The sequence below is a fragment of the Eutrigla gurnardus genome (genome assembly GCF_963514095.1).
Source record: "Eutrigla gurnardus genome assembly, chromosome: 23".
NCBI lineage: Eukaryota > Metazoa > Chordata > Actinopteri > Perciformes > Triglidae > Eutrigla > Eutrigla gurnardus.
This window is the reverse complement of record NC_139934.1, coordinates 16,962,826-16,987,449: the sequence shown is the minus strand read 5'-3', so window position 1 is coordinate 16,987,449 and position 24,624 is coordinate 16,962,826. Positions and strand designations below refer to the sequence as shown.

The following is a 24,624-nucleotide window of genomic DNA, read 5'->3' as shown; positions in this document are numbered from 1 at the left end:
AAGCGTTGATAAATATCTTTATCAGCCAGCCATGAACAGGTATCCGCACACATTAGCACGGGACGAGATGAACATTTGCTGTCATGATTATCTATAAAAATAAAATATGTGTATATATGTGTGTCCCCCGATAATCATCAAAATATGTCTGAAACTCTTAATCATACTGGGATTTATTCGGAAACACATCGTTTTATTGTGTCGCAGATATACACGTCTTTTTTGTGTGTAAAACAATGAAATAATCTCAATTAAGATGATAATTAATCATAAAAAGGTTGTATCCGGTATTTTGTCATCAGGCTGTTTTTTTCACTTTTCACCATGATAGCGAGCTAGACAGCTTTTTCAAGTCACACAAAACGACACACACACACACACACACACACACACACACACACACACACACACACACACACACACACAGGCTGCTTTCACCCTCACTGATGTTGTATCAGTATCAGTGATGTATTCACTATTGTAGTGAATTGTAACATTGAACTGTTTTTTCATATGAGGGAATCATTTTTACGTTTCATGTTCAGAATGCAATAATGACGACTTAAAAAAAAAAATCACAACTGCCTGAAGCAATGTAATGCGAACAGCTGCTAAGAGACGTAATCATCTGTGTGGATATCAGGGTGCAACATCGACACTAATGTGCCTCACCAATAACACAACAGGAGTCCCGACGTGCCTAATAGCCATATTAATGTACCAGCGCTGAATGTGATCCTTCTATTAGGGCGGTTTGTGTCTGCAGGCAGGCTGCTGTTCACCCATGCAGCCACCGGAGGCAGCCAGCTGTGTTTACACTGTGGGCTTATACAGCGCCGTATGCCAACAGAGTGCAGGACACACACACACACACACACACACACACACACACACACACACACACTGCCCCTGGAAACTGCAAACACAGAGCATGTCCACGCCGTGGTGGAGCTCCAGTTCAATTGGAAACTTTGAATCAAAGACTTTGAGCCTAAAACACATAAGTGGAAGATTGAAGGTGGAGGAGTCCAGTTTGGGCTGTAACCCTCATTAGAACGCTCCTCCAATATATTAAAACCGCCTACACATGGCGGCCTGCGGCCTCAGCTGATGCATGTAGGAGTTTTTCTAATGTCTTAGCAGTTTCTTATTAAAGGATTCTCAGCTCCCAAACGGACTTTTTTTATGCCTCGGAAACAGATTTGGGGTCACAGTGTTCATGTTTCTGCCAAATGAAGAGAGAAGGAAGGAGATCATCTGACAGAAGACACTGAACACAGTGTCAATCTTGTAATTCTACACATCAGTGATAGTAATCCTGTGGGAGAGAGTCAGCCTGTCTCATGACCTTCTCCATCAGCCTGCCCCCCCAACCCAACCCCCACCCATCTACATCTACATGCACCACATATCAAACATATCAAACATGCCAAATAAGAAAAAGAGTGACAATAAATTACAACATTACAACTGACCCCCTCCCCTCCAACACACACACACACACACACACACACACACACACACACACACACACACACACACACACTCCTTTCTCTGATCATTGCAATCAAAGCCATCTGATCCCAGTATGTGTGTTTCTGCGAGACAGAAATATGCAGAGTTGAGGGTTTGAACAGATGTATTTCTGAGTTTTGACTGACACTGATTTACAAATGTATGATAAGGAGGAAGACGGTGGGACAGGAAAAGAGAAAGAGGGATGAAAGACAGGAAAAGGGGGAGACAGAGAGAAGAGAAGGCTGTGAGCGGATGGGGGGGGGGGGGGGGGGGCAGGGTGCAGACGGACAGAGCAGAGATGGAGGGCTCAGCTCCTCGAGACAGATCATGTTACTGGTCTGGGGGCAAGCAAACACACACACACACACACACACACACACACACAGACCCAGAAAGGTCACGGTGCACCCGCTGCCCTCCAGACACACTCATGCAGTCACAGATATCCTCGTAAACGCTTCAAGACAGACGCAGCTTCGATTTCTCCGTTTTACACGAGCATGCTGATGAACGAACGCACACCTGCCGCTCCTACGAACGCATGACAGACACAACCACACTCATGAAACTATGTCTACACACACACACACACACACACACACACACACACAAAGGAATCTGCTCCAACTTCGACTGGATCTTACCCAATAAACGGACTCCCGCGTGGCTCAGCTGTGACTCGTGACTCGCTTATTGAGAGGAAGCGGAGCGAGGCACATCGTAGGGTTATCATAGGAGTTACACAAGTGAGAGGGGTCATGGTTCAGTGTGAAAGTGGGTCAAAGTGACAGGCGACGTAACACACAGGAGAGAGCGGGAGGGAGAGGGAGGAAGAAGCGAGCAGAGAGAGGGCAGCAGGTTGGGAAGAAAAACAATAGAAAAGAGTGGACGAGGGTCAGAGTGTGTGTGTGTGTGTGTGTGTGTGGGGGGGGGGGGGGGGGGCGGGGGATGTATTGTTAGGATTGTATTCATACTCTTATTGTAACTATACTCTCTCTATAATTTGGTTCAAAAGAAAATGACAGAGAGCAGTTTACTGTTGGTACATAAAACATCGTAACCCCAACCCCGTATCATCACCTTCCCTCGGAGGGTGGGCTGCTCTCTGGTGTCTGAAACCCATCCACATCCACTTCCTGTGGGATTATTCATTGTTACGGTTAGAAATGAATGAAATGAATAATGTATTCATTATAGTAATGAAAATTACTATAATGAATACAAGCATCGGACATTATTGTCGGGAAATACAGACGTTTTTGGTGCAGAAACATGAGCATCTTTATTACAGAGCAGGTATACACACACCTCACACACACACATTATGCAAGAGACCCTATAAACACACACACAGCTCCATTGACCTTTGTCAAGGTGTGATAAAAATCAGCCATGCAGTTAGGACGCACGCACGCACGTACACACACACACACACACACACACACACACACACACACCGTCAGTCACAAGCTCCTTGTTATAGAGCCAAACTCAGGAAACCCATATAACACAATCTCTGTGTGTTCAGGTGCATGTGTGTGTGTGTGTGTTATGGATTTTGTATTCACTCAGTCTGCCAATCGGCAGTCATAGTGACACGGCCGTCTCCCGACTCAGACAACTGGAAGCCATTACCTTAAATCAACAAACCGCAGCTCGTCTCCATCTCACAAAGACGTCATATGCACACTCAGCATACTACCTCTGCCAATCGCCCTGTGTGTGTGTGTGTGTGTGTGTGTGTGTGTGTGTACGTGCATTCAAAATGTCTCAGCATGGATGTTTCTCTCTCACTCTTCCAGATATCTCTTCATCTTTCTCTGACTCCAGCTCAGATCCAGATCACATGGATCTGGGATCTGTGATGTGCAGGCATGTGAACACGTAGATCAAATCAGGCCTTGAGGCCCTACTCTCTGCCCTTGTAGAGACAAAGTACCATTTTTCTGTATAGGATTTAAACAATAACTAAATACATTCCTGTTTGCACACACAGCCTGCCCTGTCCACAGAAGAATGGATTGGATCTAAATATCAGGTGCTCCTGGGTGATGGGGGAACCTCCCTCCCTCCTGCAGTACTGTGTTTGGACACCAGGAGCCTTTGAAAGGTCGCAGGGTTGCAACATTCAATGCTTACGCAGTCAAAGAGTGTAGCCAATAAATACAATATACAATATAATTTACAATATAATATAATCAACATTTGTAATAGTGTTGGAATATATTTTGAAAATGTCTTATTTGAGCCCTGCCCCTCTAACATCCTCTGCACATGCCCGGTGATATCTATTAAACTGTGAACGATTCTAATGTTTCCTCAAAGAGATCATTAGTATCAGCTACAGTGCTCATTGTATCTAAGCAGTTTGACGGCTCCAGTATTCTCCTGCATACATGATGAGCTGCTGCAGAAAAATACTCCAAACGGGAGTCAGGGATGAGTGAGGATCATATCGGACGGGCCCGTTTAGGCTCTCCACACAGCAGAGGAGGACTGGTGGAGGACTGGTGCAATCAAGACTTCTTTTTTGCAACTGGAGGAGTCGCCCCCTGATGGCCATTAGAGAGAATGCTACATGCTGAGCTTGACCAGAGAATATTCCGTTAAAACTGATGTGTTGCCCTTATTGTTCTCTGGGAGAGGTGAGCCCCGGTGTGTTTTATGTGAGTGAGGACTCCACCAGACTCAATAACAAAATACCCTTTTAAATGCTACATCGTTAGTCATTATTTGTTTCGTCTCCCAGGATTTGCTCCTGTTGTTCTTCAGTACTGTTGTGGAAGGAAGACGTAAAGGGAGTAACAGGAGAACCAGCTCTTTTAGAAATAAGTACTTGCTCATATGGTTTATGAAGAAATATAGCTTATAGATACATAGACATTGAAACTAAGTTTAAAATGTTGTATTGTGTTGGATGTAACCTCCAGCAGAACGCCTCTGTGTTTCATCATGTCTTTGTCTTAGCCTAATTACATACAGCTACCTACACAGCCTTGTTTCTATGGTGGATATGAGCTCCAAGGCCAACGCTAATCTGCTTGAGCCCTTTGACCCTGCATAATAGAATTAACCACGTAAGCCTTATCCCTCTGTGCCGTAACAAACTCTGGTTGTGGATATGAAACTACTGTAGTCAGAGATAAAGCCTCAGACCAGAACATTTAGCCACAGGATGATATGCAACTACTGTACTGTCTTTGTGTGTGTCTGTGTGTCTGTGTGTCTGTGTGTGCAGATACACATGCTTAGCAACAGAGCCTGTATCTTTGAAGAATTGGCAAAATATCTGGCCTGGATCTTTTTCTCTCTCAACAGCTGAGCCAATGTAGACGCAGTATGTAATACAGCGCATCACCACTACCTTGGACATCCTTTAGAGACAATATAAGGCCAGTTGGTCCCACCCACAACCTATAAACAATCCCCAATATTCCTTTCAAACACACTCTGTTTAAAGTAGTAATTTGCAAATCTGAATAAACATACATGTCTGCATTTTAGACGTTTATTTTTAGAGTTTATTTTTGCTTTAACATTTCCTGATCAACACCTATTTGCAACAAGAGGAAGAAAAGGTGGAAGAAAGGAATAAGTATGTAGTGGGATTTGTCTAAACCACAGTATATAGGAGGTGGATGTCGTCATGGCGACATCACCCATTGGTTTGTGGACTATGATTTTGAAGCTTTGAGTTCGGCAGTTTGGAGTTTGGCCGTTGCCATTATTGCAACGAGTGAAGCAAGTGACCATATTTGGACTGTGGAGGAGCGACGGGTGGATCTGATGAACACAAGCAGCACCCTGAGCAGGACCTGGATCCATCTAGATTCTGGTGTGAAGCTGCTAACACAGTTAGCTTCATAATTCAAGATCAACTTTACAGCTAAGTGTTAAAGTCATCTTAGTAGCTAACTGCATTGGTAGCGTGGCAGCCCCGCCCTTAAAGCATCCCCTGCTTTAGGGTCTGCTTGACTCTAAATGGGAGCACCATTGACTAAATGAACAATGACAATCATGTTGTGCTCTTTGTTTGAGATCATAAACTCATGTTTACAATGTTTACCAAGATAATAAATCAAGAGAGAAGTAGGACCATTTTCTCGCAGACTTCTATACAAATCAGACTTCTTTTTTTTAATCCAGAGGAGTCGGCCCCTGATGGCCAGAAGAGGGAATGCAAGTTTAAGGCACTTCAGCGTTGGCTTCACATTTCACAACTGGAGGTTGCCTCCTGGTCTAAACTAGCAGGGACATAAAGATTACCTTCAACAAATTAGAGACACTTCCGAGATGAAAAAAAGTAAAACATCAGTGAGCACATAAAGAAAGGTTGTCGCCAAAGTTAAGTATGTTTGTATGTATGTATTTATACATTTACACAGACTATGAAACATACATTTCTTTACATGTATGTGTCTCACATTAGGAGTTGAGCTCCAGCCCCTCTGTCCACAGACACAACCCCACCACGGCGCCAGCCAGCCAGCCAGCCTCCCCTCTCCTCCACCCCTGAACCTCCTCTCCTGCCTGTCTGCTTCTCTCTCTCATCCCCCTTTCCCCCCCGGTTTTAAACACAAGGCAGCCCACCCCTCCCCCTCTTCTCTCTCTCTTCTTTCTGTTTCCCTTTTTCTTCTCCAGGCAGCACACTCAATCACCCTCACCTTCCTCCTCCCCCCTGCCATCTCAGCCTCCATTCCAATGAATGCACAATCTCCCCCCTTCAGCCGTGGGGGTCTGCCTCGGGCATGAGGAGGGGTAGAGAGGAGAACAGCAAATTCAATCACCCCCCCCCCCCCCCCCCCCCCCTCCTCTGTGTGTGTGTGTTTGTGTGCACATCTGCAGAGGAACACAGGAGCATGGTGGGTGACAGACGGGGGAGGGAGGTTTGGGTGGCGTCCTAATGGCTCTCAGTGCAGGAAGTGGCTTGTTGCTACACAGACAGCTCCAGAATCAACTGTTATCACGGGCCAAATCCCCATATTTTATCTGCATCTGCAAAACACACACGTTCACTCACAGCTGGGCCAGGTCGCCCCTCCCCCAACTAATGACTATGCAAAACTGTAGCCTACAGAGCAAAAACAAACCACATTATATATGCTATTATTCCATATGACTTTGTGTCGAACCATAGCTCTTTTAGTTGGACTCATACATCTTCATATTCTTCATTTTTTTCTGTTTTGTTTTCTACTGAGAAGAAAGGAATATTTTGTTTAGAAAGTTAAGCATTAGGTTACATTAGAAAGCCTTTGAGATGCGAACAAAAGACTTTCAGGGATTTGTTTTCATTAGATGCACTTAGTACATAGAAATATCTGTCATGATTATCCAGGTCATCAATATGACTTGATATCATTTGAGATTTCTTGAAGAGGAAGAGGAAACCAGTATCTTTATTGCCTCACAGATAAGACAAACATCTGTCTCAGTCCCTCCATTTGATCAAATACACAAATACACAAAACTCCATCAAAAAGTCATCCATCCCAGCAAAATCAATTCTGCCATACCATAATAAGTAATATATCATGCCATATCATATTCTCATGTAATTCTGTGTTCAGTATAGGAACCAGCAGCACGGTGTAAACAGATTAGCACAGCATTAGCGCTGGCTGCGTCCTGTGTACAGTATATCCTAATCGGGCAAGGTTGTGTCTGGAAGTGAGCGAGCGGCTACGATGATGTATTCCAGCCCACAGCAGGCGACCCTGGCTGAACCGCGCCTGGCACGCCATTGGATATTGGATAATCGCAGTAGAGCAGGAAGTGGGGGATGAATAAAAAAAAAGAAAGGCAAGAAAAAAAGGAAAGAGAAATGTCAGAGAGGAGAGAGGGTGCTCTACTTCCGCTGGTAATGAACTTATGAAAAGAGAGAAAGGAGGAAACTCCCCGGGGGGGAGGATGGGTGGGGGGAGGTGAATGGAGTCGCAAGAGTGATTTTTGCCTTGTGTGTGTGTGTGTGTGTGCGCATGTGCAGGCCGGGTGCTCACGTGTGTGTGTGGAGGAGTACTGTAGAGATCAGCTTACAGTAGTACGCCTGAGATGTCTTTCTAGTGAGGCTTTTATTCTAGGAATATTTGTATTGGTTTAAACAGGCAGGGAGGGGGGGGGGGGGGGGGGGCACGGATTTAATCAGGACAGGGACCCACACACACACACACACACACACACACACACACACAGTAATATTAGCTCCAGGCAGACGCCGGCACAAGTGTTGTGTTTCTCACACCCTTACACAGGGAGGAGCATGCACACAGACGAGCACACATAAGGTCGACTCCTATTAGCTCTTTAAATATCAGTCACACACACACACACACACTTACTAAACATGGACTGACCGCAGACCAGACTACTGACAAGAACAAGGTGAAAGCCCCCTGACCACAACACACACTTTGTAGTACTGAGCTGTGTGCATTTGTGTGTTTAACTATGCGAAGAAACTAATGGGAGGCGGCATCTGTCCGTGTGTGTGTGTGTGTGTGTGTGTGTGTGTGTGTGTGTGTGTGTGCAGTAGAGATAGGCATTCACTGATTAATGCTTAGGCAGCAAAGTCACAAGACCAATATACGGTCACCTGTCTGTTTCACAATGGAGAGATAATGAAAAGGGGAGAGAGAGAGAGAGAGAGAGAGAGAGAGAGAGAGAGAGAGAGAGAGAGAGAGAGAGAGAGAGAGACCTTTTGTGCAAACTGTGAATGAGTGAAGATGAAAGAGCAGAGATGGAAGGTGAATGAGTGAGAAGGGATGGAGAGAAGCAGACAAAGAGAAGTAGAACTGAACTAGTTGTGTTTTGTTTTCGGCCGGCGAGCCAGCTGGCTGCAGAGGCGTCGGGGGATTTAAACGGCCGGCTCTGACATGAGCACTGGTTTGTAAACTCACACACGGGGACCTTTCCTTTGGTTTGACCTTGATTTCTGGATATGAGCTTTCATGTAACGACACTATATGAGCCTCTGATAAGAGCTTTCACAGCCGGCATCTTCTCCCAAAAAGGGGCTCTGTGCTCCGGTGCTCGTCTATTTTGGGGCATCCTTCACATGCAAAAGTTTGGGAAGCCCCGTGACATAAACATTCAAGCCCGTCCACAAAGACACACACACACACACACACACAGCCCCAGCTGGAGCACACAAGCTCCCTTTGTGCTACATTCCTCACGCCTTTTAGCCTTAGCTCCGGCGTTTAGCTTAGCTCCTCTCCATCTGCACACACACACGGCAACTTTCTGCTGCTTTTGTCTGCAGAGCGGTCGCGGTGAAAGCAGCTGCGAGGTTGTGGATAGGAAGCTTGTCTTACCGTGGCCGGGGCGAGAGGGAGACGCGGGGTCGGCTCACTGGAGTAAAATCCCAAAGAGGTTTGTTAAAGCGGCAGCCAGCTCAGCAGATTCCCACCAACCTTCCCTTTCCTGCTGCCTTCCCTTTCCTGCCTGCACTCCCAGCTTTGTGTGTGCCTTGTATTTTCCCTTTAAATTGCACAGGCTGCCTCCCCCCACCTCCTCAGCACACACACTCTCACACACACACACACTGAGCCAGCACAGAAAACACACACTTCTCCTGAATATGACACTGTTGTCAAACGCATGCAGCACTGTTGTTGTTGTGATACATTTTTTGGTTCTTATCCTACAGTCTTCAAGGGGAGAAGAAAGAAAGAAAAAAACTGACGGAAATAGAAATCCTTTGTCTTCTCTGCCTCTCTAAAAAATAAAAGTCACTCTCATTTTAGATCCTCTCCTTCTTCTCCTCCTGCCTGCTTCCCTTCCTCACCCTCTCTCTATCTCTATATTCTGTCTCGCTTTCCCCCCACTCAGTAGTCAAACAAAGAAAGGAAAGGAACAGAGCAAGCACACACACGCGCACAAACACACACACGTACACAACACACACTCGCTCGCTGCTTTCTCTCTCACACACACATGCACAGGCTTGGAGCCCAACCCCCCAACCTGCCTCCCTCTGATTTTTTTCACTCCCTGCCTTTCTCTAAACAGCACCTCCCCCCTTTACACCCCCCCTCAGCCTGATCTGGCCTCGTTCTCATTCGTCTACCACCCCTCCCTCTCGCCTCCCTCCCTCTTTCTCTCCATCCTTCCCCTCCCTCCCTACCTCTGTGTGTCAAACAGATGGGATTGGAGAGCAGAAGGAGCCTCTGTGTTTGCGCTCCACCTCGGTTTCTCCTCTTCATTAGTGTGATGTAAGCCCGATGGAGAGGACCTACAGTACAAACGCTGATGATTGGAAAAAACTCAAACCAATCAATACAGATGCAGATGACCTTCGATCGGGTTCTGAAACTCGGCAGCGCGTGTTGCCGTGCAGATGTGAATTTATTGCAACCAACATCTTCGTACCAGCAGATGTGTGAAGCCATGCAGCGATAAGGCTTTTTGCAGAACAATGACTTCCAGGCTCAGAATCCAGTCCTGCTACAACATTTCCTGCATTTACTGACTTTTAACACGTGTTTATCTGATTCACTTCTTCTAATGTCTCTTTTTTAATAGAGGAAATTGATTAGATGATTGGTTTGCTGCCTCTTCCTCTTTGGAATCTCAGTTATCTGTACTTTATTTTTTCAATTTTGAAGGATCATTAGGTTCATTACAACTTGTGTCTTACTTGCAAACTAAAACTGACTGTCATTTATACCAATTAGACTGCTGATGGGATGGACTGGGCGAGAAAAACCTGAGCAGTCAGATCCTGTCATAATCACGCAAAGTAGATCCTCAATGTCTCCTTTCACACATCGTGGAACCTGAGAGAGGGCGACGTGTAACACAACAGGCTTGGAGGTGGTGTGATGTGGTAAATAAGCGCTGTAAATACAATTACCTCTGTGCACATTTACACGACCCTTCAAGCACAAGTGGAGCTGCTGTCTACAAGAGCCCTTCTACGCTGCGTTGTCGTTTTTGTAAAAGGTACTTTGTGAATGGAGGGAACTGGGGAGCCGGAGCAGAAGGTGGCGTTCTGAAGACGTGTTATGTGCGTGACGCGCCACCAGGGATTTAACAAGCTCAGAGCGTTGACCTGAAGAAGATAGAAAGCCAGTAGTTGCCATGGTATCGTCAACATGTATATGATAAATAGCGATTTTGCTTGCGCTTGAAGGGTCGTGTAAATGTGCTGGGGTCGCAAACAGGCGTTCTTTATTAACGAGCAACGACTGGCTTCTATCTTTCTATTCTACTTCGGATAAAACCGTCTGTTCCGGTGTCCCGGCTCTCCCTGTTCACACTGAGGTCGTCTCCCCTCGTTCTCCTCGTTACAGCTGTGAGACGACCTTTGTTGCCAACTCAGAGGTGGAACCACTCTAACACCGTCTCCATCTCTTAACCCTTTATACTAACATCGATGTGGGAAGAAGAGCGATACTCCTGCAATGAAGAGGCAGCGTAAAAGGGTGAGTGAAACAGTTTAGGCCCCGTCCACATGTACCAAAACTATCTTTTTTCTCTGTTTTTACTTGGCGTTGTTTCAAGAAAATCTGCGTCCATAGAAATCCACTGAAAACAACTTGCTGTTGTTCATAAGGCCATTATGTGGCGCTGTTTCTGCTACAAACATACACCAAAAATGTAGAAGAAGAGACGGAGCATGGGGAAGTAAACACGTTGCTTAACCGGATGTTTGCTGTTGCTATGGCAACAAGTGAATGCTACGGCTACTATCCACCTGACCTACCGATCAATAAACACCCATAAGCTGACAGTTTTGCCCGTATAAACAACAACCATCAACCTTGACAAGGCGTTGTCACACGTTGTGATGGATTCATTAGAAAACGAAATGCCTACATTCATGGGAAGTTAGCTAGCAGTTGTTTGTTAGCATCGTTAAAGTAGCAAATCTGCAACTTTTTTTCTCTGCATATTGCCCCCCTCTCTCGGCTCCGTTTTTTTTTTACCTCTGCGGGGGTCAGGCTAGAGGGTCGAGGCGATGACATCGTATGTTTTTGCCATCTACGCGAATACGAACACATAACAGAGGCGCCCCTCTGTTACGTGTTCGAAAACGCCGGATCCGTATGGACGGACATGCAAGACTTCTGCATTTACACACAAAAAACGTTTCCGTGTGGACGGCCCCTTAGTCAGATTATCTAAAGCACCCACATGACCAGTAACAACTGCTTATTGTACAGAAACACATGTATGGCAGGTCTGCTTGAGCCTGTTCACTGGATGTTTAGTTTACAACACTCAATTTACTATTTGGCCTAGTTTTCTCTTCTATATATTTGGCTGAGGAGAGAAGAGAATGACTTCTTCTTGTCGCATTGCATTGTGGATGTCCTTTCCTCCATCAAAGGGTTCATCAATGTGTGATTTCTTGTTGAAATTTTCAATAAACAAGCTTTCCCTGATCCATATGACTAAATGTGAGTTTGAGGTGTCTGAGAAATGAACAAGAAGGTTTAATATAATGTGTCCTAAAAATTCATCTTTGGCTCGCCCTTTCCTAAATATGCAGATGCAGAATGTTCCACAGTTCCAGAGCACAGGATCAGTGTTTGACTTCCAGCCTGCAGCCGGCCAGTGGAACAAGTGGCTCGTTCCACTCACACACAAAAATGCACGCTCGGTGTTTCCTTCTCTTCAACAGGAGATGTTTCCTATAGCTCACGTTCACACACACACACACACACACACAACATGCCCTCTTGAGTGCCGGCCACGTGCAGGAAGATGGAATTCCTGAGCGAGCGGAGAGAGAAAGTACAGTTGGGAAGCAGAGCGAGGGAGAGGGGGGGGGGGGAGGCAGAGGAGGCGGGGAGGTAGAGGAGGGGGGGGGGGGGGGGTGACGGTATGGAAAATATAGCATGGAGCCACTGCACTCTCTGACCAGGGCACAGGCTGGAGGAAATATAGGAACTATTACTGCACTCACTGACTCCTATAGAGGGCCCTCCCCCTCTCCTCCTGTCTCCTCCCCCCTCCCTCCCCCTCTCTCCACAGAGAAGCCAGGGCACAGGAGCCACAGACTGCAGAATGGAAAGGTAACAGAGTATTGAGACATTGACAGCAGAACAGGAGTTTCCATAAAACAAGGAGGTGAGTCTGAGGAGCAGCTCCAGCTGAACGGCCTGTTCCAAGTGGAAAGCTTTCATTTGGGGAAAGCTGCAATAAGAAGTCATCACAGCTGATAACCACTTGATTTTTTTTTCACATTTTCATCTTGTACGGTTGAGTTAGAATATCCTTTCACTCTGATATGAAACATTTCATAACACTATTATCCTGATAGTCATCAGAATAGGATTATAAAATACTGGTTTTGTTAAGAAACTAATATTTTGATTACATCACAGAGAAGATCTTAAATAAGGTCTCCCTGCATAAATAAATACATTTTAAAATCAGGCCATTTTTCCCTTCTTTGCCATGATAGCAGGCTAGACAGCTTTTTCTCATGACGACATTTAGGAATATCTCAATAATGGAATTTTACCTCTGACCGAAAGAATAAGATCCCGGATACAAGCGGCCGAAATGAGCTTCCTCCGCAGGGTGGCGGGGCGCTCCCTTAGAGATAGGGTGAGGAGCTCCGTCACACGGGAGGAGCTCGGAGTAGAGGCGCTGCTCCTCCACATCGAGAGGAGCCAGTTGAGGTGGCTGTACATCTGTACAGGATGCCCCCTGGACGCCTCCCTCGGGAGGTGTTCCAGGCATGCCCCACCGGGAGGAGACCCCGAGGAAGACCCAGGACACGCTGGAGTGACTGGCACCCGGCTGGCCTCCCGGAGGAGCTGGGGGAAGTGTCCGGGGAGAGGGAAGTCTGGGCGTCCCTGCTCAGGCAGCTGCCCCCGCGACCCGGTCCCGGATAAGCGGAAGAAAATGGATGGATGGAATTTTACCACAACTATTTTATAAACATCCTTTATCGCTCCATCTCTACTCTGTACACTTTGAATGAAAAAAAAATGTATAAAGATTCATCTTATAACCTGTTGTTGAAGCTTTGTGTCATTAGTTGAATACGTTAAAACATATTCTCCCCCACAGCTTCAGTGTCTAGCTCCGCCGGTTTATATTCAATCCACATTCTCAAGTCAAATAAAGACTTCTCCGTGAAAAATGAATCTGACCTGCTTGTGGTTTACTTGTATAGTTCATTAGGATTGTCTCTCGTCCACATTTAACTGACAAGCGTTTCCAGCTACATGAGTGTTTCACATTCAGAGTAGGAGAGGTGGATTCATGATTGGGGGAAACGTTCTGTGGCAAATGTGTAGGAATGTACAGAGACGCCTTAATGCACAGGCTTACCTGGGCTTCAGCCAGGGGCCTCGACCAATCAGGGGCCTCTTAGTAATGATGTCATTTTTAGCTGTGCAACCTGCAAGCAGGGTACCGTAAACCAAGCTTACTCTTCTCAGGAGAGCGGTGAACTCTCAACCCAGTGGGAAGCCAAAGAAGGAGAACCTGCTAACATGTTGCTCAAAGCCAAACATCCTACCTAGAAAACGCCTTCTTGGGCCGTCGGATAGCTCACTTGGTAGAGTTGGCGCCCCTTCGTTGCAAAAAGGCCACAAAAAAAAAAAAAAAGAGGCAAAAAGGTTTCTTCACTGATTGGCCACGGGGTATCAACTACTTTTCTCCAGGTGAGGCTTGAACGTCCAGCATACGCTTTCAGATGACCGCTCCTCACAGACCGACGGCACCAGTAGAGCACACCAGCCAATAGTGTGTGTTGTATTTCTAGTGACTAAGAATCAAACCTTAGCTTTACCCTGAGGTGTTCTCATGATCAGACTATCAGTCTCCTATCACGTCCAACTGGTTGCACTCCGTCTGAACTTAACTCAAAGTCCAAGAGAGTAAATAAGACGTATTCATCTGGTTAAATGAGGGCAAGTAAAACTAGGTGAGTCAATGACAGAGAGCAGGAGTGGAGGAGGAAACCACCCAGGAATGGAGGAGGAGGAGGCCAGTCAATATGATGGCACGTTACATAATTCTCTGGCTGTATTGATTTATCGCCTTGCTGATTTGGCCTGGAGCCAGCATGCAATAGCATTTGTAATATTTGAGCAGGAGCCCAGACGGCGAGGGAGGGAGACGCAGAGAGACTTAGATGGCGAGGGCAGATAGATGGCGACTGATAGGGAGGAAAGTGAAAAACAGGGGGGGAGAGGTGGAAGAGGGGAGCGATAGCTGGGGATTTTTGGGATGCAGCCAAAGTGACATAGATAAAGAGAGCGAGGAGAGCGGAAGCGGTGCTGGATAATGAGAAGAGACGGAAGGAAACAAAGCGTTTAAGGGAGCGTTTCATTGAGCGAGATGGAAATAGCTGAGATTTGGGGGAGAGGATGACAGATCGAGGGGAGGCGGCAGACAAAGAATGTGTGTCAGTGGGTGCAGGTCAGCCTTTCTGCTGTAATCAGTACTGTTATATAAGAACCAGCAGCACTGGGAACAGCTCGTCACACTGGATCTGCAGGATAGACTAGGTTTACTGCACACACAGTACACACACACACACACACACACACACACACACACACAGTATGTCTTCAAACACGAGAACAGAAAGGGCCCGTGGCTACGTATGCTGGATATAAACTTCAGCAGCGTTCAGGTCCGTCTGAGAGAACATCCACACTTGAACTATAGGACAACGTGGGATCTGACCCTGGATCAGGATAAAAAGCACTCAGAAGTTGATCCTGGTGAAATTTCATTATCAGGATAATCATAAAAGTCGTCACAGGTGACTTGAAAAAGCTGTTCACTTTCATGGTAGAGCCTCCTTTAATACAATATATCTTATATCTAACAGCATGGAAAGTAGTTCTAATATGATTTAGTGCCACTTCAAGAGTTTCAACCGTATTTTGAGGATCATCAGGATAATATCATGAAATGAAACGTTCATATCATCCCATTACTATGAATGTCTTAACGATAACACACATCAGTTATGGACGTGTTGACAAACACACTCATATTCCTGCTCTAGATGATTCCCTTCATGGAGGAACATCAGGGCTTCTCCTTCCTCCATCCTCTCCCCCCCCACTCTAGCACTTCCTCCTCATGGTGACATCTCTCTTTCCCTCCCTCTCTCCCTCTCTCCCTCTCTCCCTCTCTCTCTGTGGGTGAACTACAGGCGGACGAGGGGAAGGAAGCGGAGATAAAGGCAGAAAACTAGATTAATGGGCTGAATGGAGCACAGAGGGAGAGAAAGAGAGAAAGAGTGAGAAGATGGCGGAGAGAAAAAGTAGAGGGAGCCTGAGCGAGAACAGGCTTTCCTTGTGCTACTGTGAATAATTTACTTTACCCCCCCCCCTCTCTCTTTCTCTCTCTCTAAAAGATATATTCAAGATATATTCAACTGGGGAAGGGGGAAGCTGATTAATTGCCAATTAATGTTTAACGAGGTACAGCTGTGTTCAATTAACACTGCTTTAGGTACCGTCCCTCCCATCACACCCCCCCCTTCTGCTGTTGATTCTTCACAACAGCAAGTGCTTCTTGGAAGAAAGACGCTGACTGGAGCATATTTGATCGGTGATAAACGGGAATGGGACGATATGGAAATGCACGATTATCACAATATGTTCAAACTCTTAAACGTTAAAACATACCTGAATCACTTTTAATTTTGTTATTTCATTTCAAGACTAAAACTGCGTATTAGGGCCACTGTAGGAAAAAAAAAAAACGAGAGAGGGGGTAAATATTCAGAGAAACAAGTGGCAAATTTGCGAGTTTATAAAGATGCAGATTTGCTACTTTATTACGATGCTAACAAGCAACCGACAAGGTCAAATTGTCATCTTATGGGTGTTTATTGATCGACGGTTGCAAGCAGTAGCTTTCACTTGTTGTCATAGTAACGGCAAACATCAGGTGTTAGTGGAACCAAGCAACTTGTTTATTAGCTATTTATAAATTGGCAAATTTGATGGGTGCCTGTCTACGTTAACATTGCCGTGGAGGAGTGGAGGACAAACCACCCAGGAATGAGGAGGAGGCCAGTCAATAAGATGGCACGTTACATAATTCTCTGGCTGTATTGATTTATCGCCTTGCTGATTTGGCAAATTTGCCATTTTATAAACTCACAAATTTGCCACTTTTTTCTCTGAATATTTCCCCCCTCTCTCGGCTCCGTTTTTTCCCCCTACAGTGGCCCTAATACGTCATCGTATTATTATATTATTATAAGACAGTGTCAAGATTATACTGATTATTTTAGTGATGAATCTAGTGTGTCGGACCACGTAACATGTGATGTGTTGAAGATGTCTGCGTAGTCTTTTCTGTTATATTTCATACCGTGATACATATTTTGATCGTACTGCTGTGTTTCTGCTGTCGCTCTGATTTGGAAGGTGTCTATAACATCCTGCATGTAGAAGAAGATACTGTAAATACTGTATCTCTGTGAAAAACACAGAGACAATTCCAGCCTTAAAATTATACTTTAACAACAAATATACTTGCTTCCTTGCTAAAAGTTAGACAAGGAGAAGTTTTACGGGGTTCTGTGCCACTTTATGTCCTTCCTGAAGTTTCCGCTGGCTGTAGCCTTAATTTGAACTTGGTCTTCTTATGTAACTCTCAGCAAGACAGTGTGTCTGTGCAATTCCCAAAATGCCAAATGATTGCTTTAGTATGGAGTGTTTTGACATGACTAGTCGTGTAGTAAAGTTAAAGGACGGGTTGGAGGTTTTCATGCAGGAAAACTCACTGAAAGGCTGCTGTAGTCAGTCTTGATGTTCAAGAAGTCTATTTTAACCACGTCAAACTGAAGTGATGGAAAAACACCTCGTTTGCATAATTGTAAAAGTCTGCATGAAATTCACTTGACAGCTGGATGTAAATATAGCTCCATCTGAGAGACAGGCTCCTCGGGCCAGCAGGACTTCAAACTCTGCTTGTTGGACCGGGAACACAGAGTCCGGCCTGGCAGAACGTTTGACCACCATGACCGGCAGGAAGTAGACGACATATAGACGAGGAGCACACAAGCTGTGCTCACTGTGCACGTTTCACACTCCATGTGTCCACCAACACTTTGGGAGACATTTTTACAAAATGCAATATTACTTTGTTGCTTTCTGCAATTTGTATTTGCCCTCAAGAAACTCTGTAGGTAATCACAGTGCACAAGAACCAATGAATTAGATTGGTAGAGCGTACCGTGCCCAAGCACGTTTGACCTTCAAAGACTCTGAAAAGGCGCTTGGAAACTACGTGAAGCCATGTGTGTCGTATTTTGACGTGATGACGTACAGGAAGTAACCGTGCGGGGGACGGGTAAAATCGTGCTTCGGCACGGTGCGGATCATCTGGCCCCGGTGTGAGTGGGTCCAGCTGAGGGCAGCATCCAACTGTACACATACATATATTGATAAACATTTGAAGCTTAACAATTTCTAAACCACGCAACAATTTTTGATGACCCTTTTTTTTTTCAAATATTTCTTTGGTCCAACAAACGACCATGTCTCCGACATAGAAACGTCGCTGGTCTCATTTCATCAGGTCCAACCACAGGCGGGTGTGGAGGTTGTAATGTGCTGATCGCCAGTGAACCGGCACCCAGACATTTGGATTCTCCATCATGCCTCCTCGGTTTGCCTTCATCCTCCTGCGAGTGGAGACCCACAGGGCTCACGAGTCTGATGCCTTCTTTTATCTCTCCGTCTCATCCTCCTTTTTTATTCATCCCGCCTTATCACTTTCTTCCCACTGTTCATCTCATTCATCATCTTGGAAGCCCTCCCGCCCTCTCTCCCTCCCACCTCCCTCCCTCCCTCCCCTTCCCTCCCTCTCTCTCTCTCTGTCCAGGAACATCACTGAATATCAATACAGATTTTGTGTACTGTGTGTGTACAGTACCTTCACTGTGGGAACAAGATTGTTGAACACGGCTGACCTGACTAGTTCATGATCACTATACACAAAACACACATACACACTCATACACACACACACACACACACACACACACACACACACACACACACACACACACACACACACACACACACACACACACACACACAGACACACAAGGCGTGTTGTAAATAAAACAGTGTGGGAGAATGAGGAGATTGAGAGCAACCAGGGATGCAACATATTGCCTCTGCCTGGTGAAGTGAGAGTGTGTGCGTTGTGTGTGACTGCCGGTGTGTACGTACTGCATGTGTGTGTCGGACCCGTTTCATCACGATCTGATACCTCCGCCCATCTGTTCACAAAGGAGAGGGGAAGGAGAAGATGTGCAGAGTTGGCTTTCAGTCTTCCTCCCTGCTCCTCCTCTTCCTCTTGATCCACTCTCTCTCTTTGTCCTCTACCTCTCTGCCCATCTCCCTCTTCCTCCTCTCCTCTAATCCCTCCTCCTCTCCCTCCTGGCCCTCTCTCCACTCCTCTCCTCCTCCTTTCATCTTCAGATTCAGGCAGAACGGAGCTCCGCTCTCTCTGAAGGCCCAGCAGGTGTGTGCTGTGTCTAATTGCACGTAAGTGTGTGTGTGTGTGTGTGTGTGTGTATGCGTGTGTGTGAGTGTGTGTGTGAGTGTGCAAAATGTGCTTTAAAAGCCTGCACATGAGAGTTTTTATTTCTGTGAAGTCACATTGTGCCTGTGTTTCTATCTATTGCACGTGTGTGTGTTATCGCTTTGTGTGTGTGTGTGTGTGTGTGTGTGTTTGTGTGTGTATTGGAGATATCTTGTTTCCTCAGGGGAGTCCAGGCCCATTTCCACTGTCTGCTGCAGCCAACCAACCCAGCAGTGCATCGATAATCTATTACGGTGGAAACACACACACACACACACACACACACACACACACACACACACACACACACACACACACACACAAGCTTGTCCTCTTACCTGCCACTGAGCTCCTCTGGGTGTGTACTGACTGTAACTGGAGGGGCCAGATGTTGCCTGCACCTGAAAAGCAAGCATACCACAGATATAAGAATGAATACACACATCAGAGGCTAATATAAACTCAGACAGTAGTCTAATGCTTTAGTCAAACAGCCAGCAACATCTACTTTACAACATTTCCATTGTACAAACTCAACACAGTGAACATCACACCCATGTGACATTGTTGAAATCTCATTACAAAACCATTGGCGGGGTTTTGGAACGTTGCTGCTGGGATGGCATTTCTTTAATGTATGGTACATACATGTACACACACAGTAAGTAAGTAAATATGAATCAACCACAAACACAAGACAACATTATAACAACGATGTATGTGCATTTCAAATACACAGGATCTGATGTAATCCACCTCGCAGATATGAAAACACAAACACACAGATACCAAATGTACAGAAGAACCCAAAATACTGACCAACCACAGCGTGTATAGTGATAAGAGGCACCAGACAAGACAAACACCCACTGCCCCCCCCCCCCCCCCCCCCCCTCCCACACACACACACACACACACACAGGGAAATTGTGACACGCACAAATGCACACAAACAACACACAGCCAGACAAAACACATAAACAAGATACCAGGATGATGTAAGGAGGCGCAATATCAGAAATCACTACAATTAACGTTAAGCCTGTTTATGGAGCAGTAATGTAGGACACGAGGAGCTAAGCCCCAACGCTGCAGCTAGTTTACAATAACAGAAATATAGCATCTTAAACACCATGCTGCTGCTGTAGTCACATAACCAACACATACTGGAGGCAAATCAAGTCCAGACGGATGACAGATACAAAATACTCCAGAATATGTCTTTGTGTTCACATCTATGAACCATGCGTAGAAATGAATGTGTATAATACATAACCTGTCTGTGGTTTAAACAACAAGGTCTCTGCCGTATTTATGTCTAGATGACCTTATTTGGAGCAGCTACAGTGTTAGCATAGCCTAGCACCCATCAAACCAGACTCCATTCAGAAAACAAGCATTTTAAAGGTAGTTATCATATGGTCTTGCAGACAGACCTAACAAAGCATGACTTCAGATGTTTTACTGATCACCATCATTATGGAGTTATTTCAGCATCCTTTTCATCTGGTTATTGATATTAAATCACAGATAAATAGTTTATTCTGGGTTCTACAGCTGCAGTAAACCAGCCCACATGGTCTTGCTAGATCCAGTGAATCCAGCTTGGTGAGATCCACTGAGCACCTCTGGATGATGTCTTGCAGCATAATTTTGGATGGACTCAGACGAGACGGGATTGGTTCTTAAGGTTATACACGATGTCTGACAATAAATTAGCATTCAATCACTTCTGATTTGAGAAACAGAATACCATATTATTTATACTTAAGTCTCAGAGAGGAGACACACGTCCTGTTGATGCTGATGTCTTGTTTAGTTCTATTATATCACCTTATTCGCTAACCGACATTGATCCTGATGTCACAAATTCAAACCCCAAAGCCTAAAACCCAAGCAATCATTTCAGGCGAACCCCTAAGTATTCCATCATATCCCGTTTTCCTCTTTGGATAATCCCTGGATTCCTGCCTTCTGGAATTCCTCCACAGATTATCCTTTCGCATAGGGACAGGGAGCGAAGGAGGAGGGGGAGGAGGATGGGGAGGGGGAGGAGGAGGGGGGAGGAGAGGGCAGTCCTGTTTTAAGAAGTTGCCAGTGTGTGAATCCTGCCGGGCTTGCAGTTCCCCCTGTGGACCCGTTTGGTGCATGTCGAGGAATGCGCTTGCACCATCATTGTGTTGTAACCCCCCCCCCCCCCCCTTTCCTTTCCTTCACTTCCTTTCTTACTATCTCTTAAGGGAACAGAGGCATAGGAAGACAGACAGCCGTGGTAACTCACAACAGCTCCCGTGATCTGTCTGACAACAGCCTGAGGGCCCACACATGGGCACGCATGCAGACACACAGGTACACATTCACAACAGTGACGGGAAAAAGACACCAAAGAGGGGCCCCAGGATGGAGCCTTGAGGCTTGGTGACACAGCAGCAGCAGCAGCAGCTTGCATCCAGGCCCCCAGCCTACCCAACCGGTTGCTCCACTCCCGTTTGCTAACTGCCTTTGTTTGGCAGGAAACAATAACGAGCCCCCCACTCTCTAATTTACAGGGGAGTCGGCTCATTCCTGTGAGTGGAATGTACAGTGGGAGCAGCTTGCATTTCATGATGTGGTGGAGAGATCCGTGATGGGGGGCTGTGATCCGGCCACAGTGGGGCTGCGTCAAGGGCCGGGTGAGGGAGTTTGGCCTCTATTTTTAGATGATATGTAATTTTAAACTGGTGGTGTGTTCCCGTACTGTGGTCAAGGAATGAAACACTTGAAGGTATTCATAGAATCAAATCAGATCGGGAGAACTTCAATAAGACCTCCAGCAGCCACACCTGCTGAAAAAGCTTCAGTCTTACGCAATGCACACAGGAGCGATAAGCACCGTCAGCACAGAACAATCAAAGGGATAGAAACTGAAGGTGGAAAACAAATACAGAAATTCATATCTACAGAGGGAAAAGCAAATAGAAGCCTAATAATCATCACGGAGCCTTTCTGAAACGCAAAGAAAAACATTGGCACACAATCACTCCGTCTCCAAACCACTGGCCACGCCCACTCAGGCCACCGTCACCTTACTTAACCTGCTGTACATGGCAACAGCCGACAGAGCGCTGAGGAAGGGAAAGCTCAGCTTGAACCAGCGAGCGAGTGCAAAGCCCGAAATGAAAGAGAGAGAAAAAAGAGAGAAAGATAGAGAACATATGGTGTATGGGGGGCTCGTTTTCTTCGTTTCCCCTCATCTCACACACCTGGGACCATTACTCCTCACGGAATCAACACCCAACTAAAACTCTCTTTCTTTAATTAGTTCTGGCTTTCCTCCCCCCATCCATATGCTCCCATCTCTCCATCGTCTTTTCTCTCTTTGTCTCTTCTCCATGCTCTTCAGTCAACATGTCTCACCGACGTGGATTTCTTTTCCTCCTTGGCTTCGTTCTTTGCACCTTTTCCTGCTCAGTTTCTCATCTAGAATGACTGTATTGTGTATATGTATAGTGTGAGAATGTGGAGTACAACATTCCCCACGTCTATTGCCTCTATCACTATGTATGTATAGCATGTACAGTATGTATGTATAGCATGTACAGTATGTATGTACAGTGTGTACAGTATGAATGTACAGTATGTACAGTATGTATGTATGTTTGTGTGGTATAGAGGAAGTGTAACTATTCTGCCAATCTACCACTTAATTAATCAATGACAAAAAGATGGGAGACACCAAATAGTGTTGAGATATAGATATAAGAGATATAACAGGTCTAGCTGCCTACCTAAACAACATCCTATACGACTTAAAACGGGCTCATTTGGGATATGGTTTTGTTTATTTAACACGTTTTAAGAAATTATAATTAAGAATTCAGTTTCTTAAAGTTTCTTGGTGGAACATGTGCATGCAATCTCTCTCTCTCTCTCTCTCTCTCTCTCTCTCTCTCTCTCTCTCGCATTCAATGATTGAGTCCTGTAGCATCGTTATGGAAACGCCCTGTGAGGTGGTCTGGGTGACGTTTGCATTAATGGATGAATGAATGTCGTGGACACAAGGAATGGGATGTTATGGGCCTTATCATGGAGCGCGATGAAAAAACTCAGTTTATGTGGTGAATTTCTATTATCAGGATGATGAATATTGTCATGGGTGAAATGAAAAAGTTGTCCAGCTTGCTATCAAGGTGGAGAAGGTGGAGAACAGGCCTCCAGGAATGACCAGAGAGACTATTTTTTTTACATTTTATTTATGGATTGTGTTTATCGATATCGCTCGATAAGTGTCAAAATGTGAGTTTTAACCATATCTGTATGACTACTGGGATAGTCATAAATAGGAAAGTGGCTACTGATGTGGCTGTCAGCTTGGCTTTGATGTCTGCAAGCAAGTCATTATGTGTGTGTGTGTGTGTGTGTGTGAGAGAGAGAGAGAGAGAGAGAGAGAGAGAGAGAGAGACATTAACAGAGAATGAAGGAATACCTGCAACCCCACATCAAAGTTATCCACTTGCTGCGTACTACATGTGGTAACTTATTATTTAAATTAGACATTAAACATGCCTTTATGAATAAGTCCCTCCTCCTTCCAAAAAAAGTGTCAGAAATGCTCACTTAAAGCAGAGCTGTATAAACCTAACCCACATATAAACAACTTTAACACTCTGTATGACTGTCAAGAGTAATTACAAGACGCCGTCGGATGAAAGTGGTGTAATCCATGTTACACAAACACTGGATAAAAGCCAAAACTGGAAGAAGTATAACCAAAAAAGTAGATGTCTCTTTGGGATGTATGTTTTTTAATATAGGATGGAAACACATGGTTTAATAAACTGGAGTCATGAGCATCTCAACACCTTGTGATTTATGCTTCCTAATAAGGCCTCGGCTCACCGGGGTTCATGACAGCCATTATTATGAGTTATAGTGGTCTTAATGAGAGCTGTGGCACTTTCCTTATTCATAGGTTTTCGTCTTGAGGGTGAAATAATGCGGAGACAAATGAAGACTTCCACTCACACACACGAAGGTACACCGATGACCCCGATGTCGAGTGAGACACGATGGAAGCACAGAGAGGTTTGGTACGAACCAGAGTCGAGGACCACCCTTCACATCCAAGGTGTCACTTTACAACAGGTCTTACTGTTGCTATGTGACTATACAGCGGATGAGGTTTTTGTTCTAATAATCAGAGGATGCAAAATCTGTTGGTGCCTAAATAACACAAAATGCACTAAATAAGGCGGAGAGGGGGGAACGTGGGTGTTTGACTCATTTATTTCCTCCCCTCCCTCGGCCTGGCCAGGTTGCTAGGACACCTGCTTTGGGCACGTGCAGAGGCCTGACTCTCTGGCCTGACCTTTGACACCTAAGAGCTCTGACCCACATGACCTCGGCAGTGGTCTAGCAGTTCATCTTACTGACCACTCCCACCACACTGCTCTGTGTGTGTGTGTGTGTGTGTGACTAGGTTCAGACTGCGGGCAAATCAGATTTGTTTCTTTAATCAGATTTCTAAGATTAACTCTCAGTGTCCGCAAAGTATTTTTAAGTGATCAGATCGGAATTCTGTATTGAGACAAGGCT

The 24,624-nt window shown here is 45.5% G+C and overlaps 1 protein-coding gene across 3 annotated transcripts in view; it reads right to left on the bottom strand.

The window, feature by feature from the left end:
* Positions 1–24,624, bottom strand: part of kdm6ba (lysine (K)-specific demethylase 6B, a) — an 88,585-nt gene that overhangs the window by 39,844 nt on the left and 24,117 nt on the right. For 2 of the 3 annotated variants that reach the window (XM_084003686.1, XM_084003682.1), the window contains exon 3: positions 19,389–19,451. The gene's annotated coding sequence lies outside the window, so the exon portion shown is untranslated. Of the gene's footprint in view, positions 1–8,831; positions 9,245–19,388; positions 19,452–24,624 lie in introns of those variants that run through there. The other variant, XM_084003684.1, reaches the window with a different exon arrangement.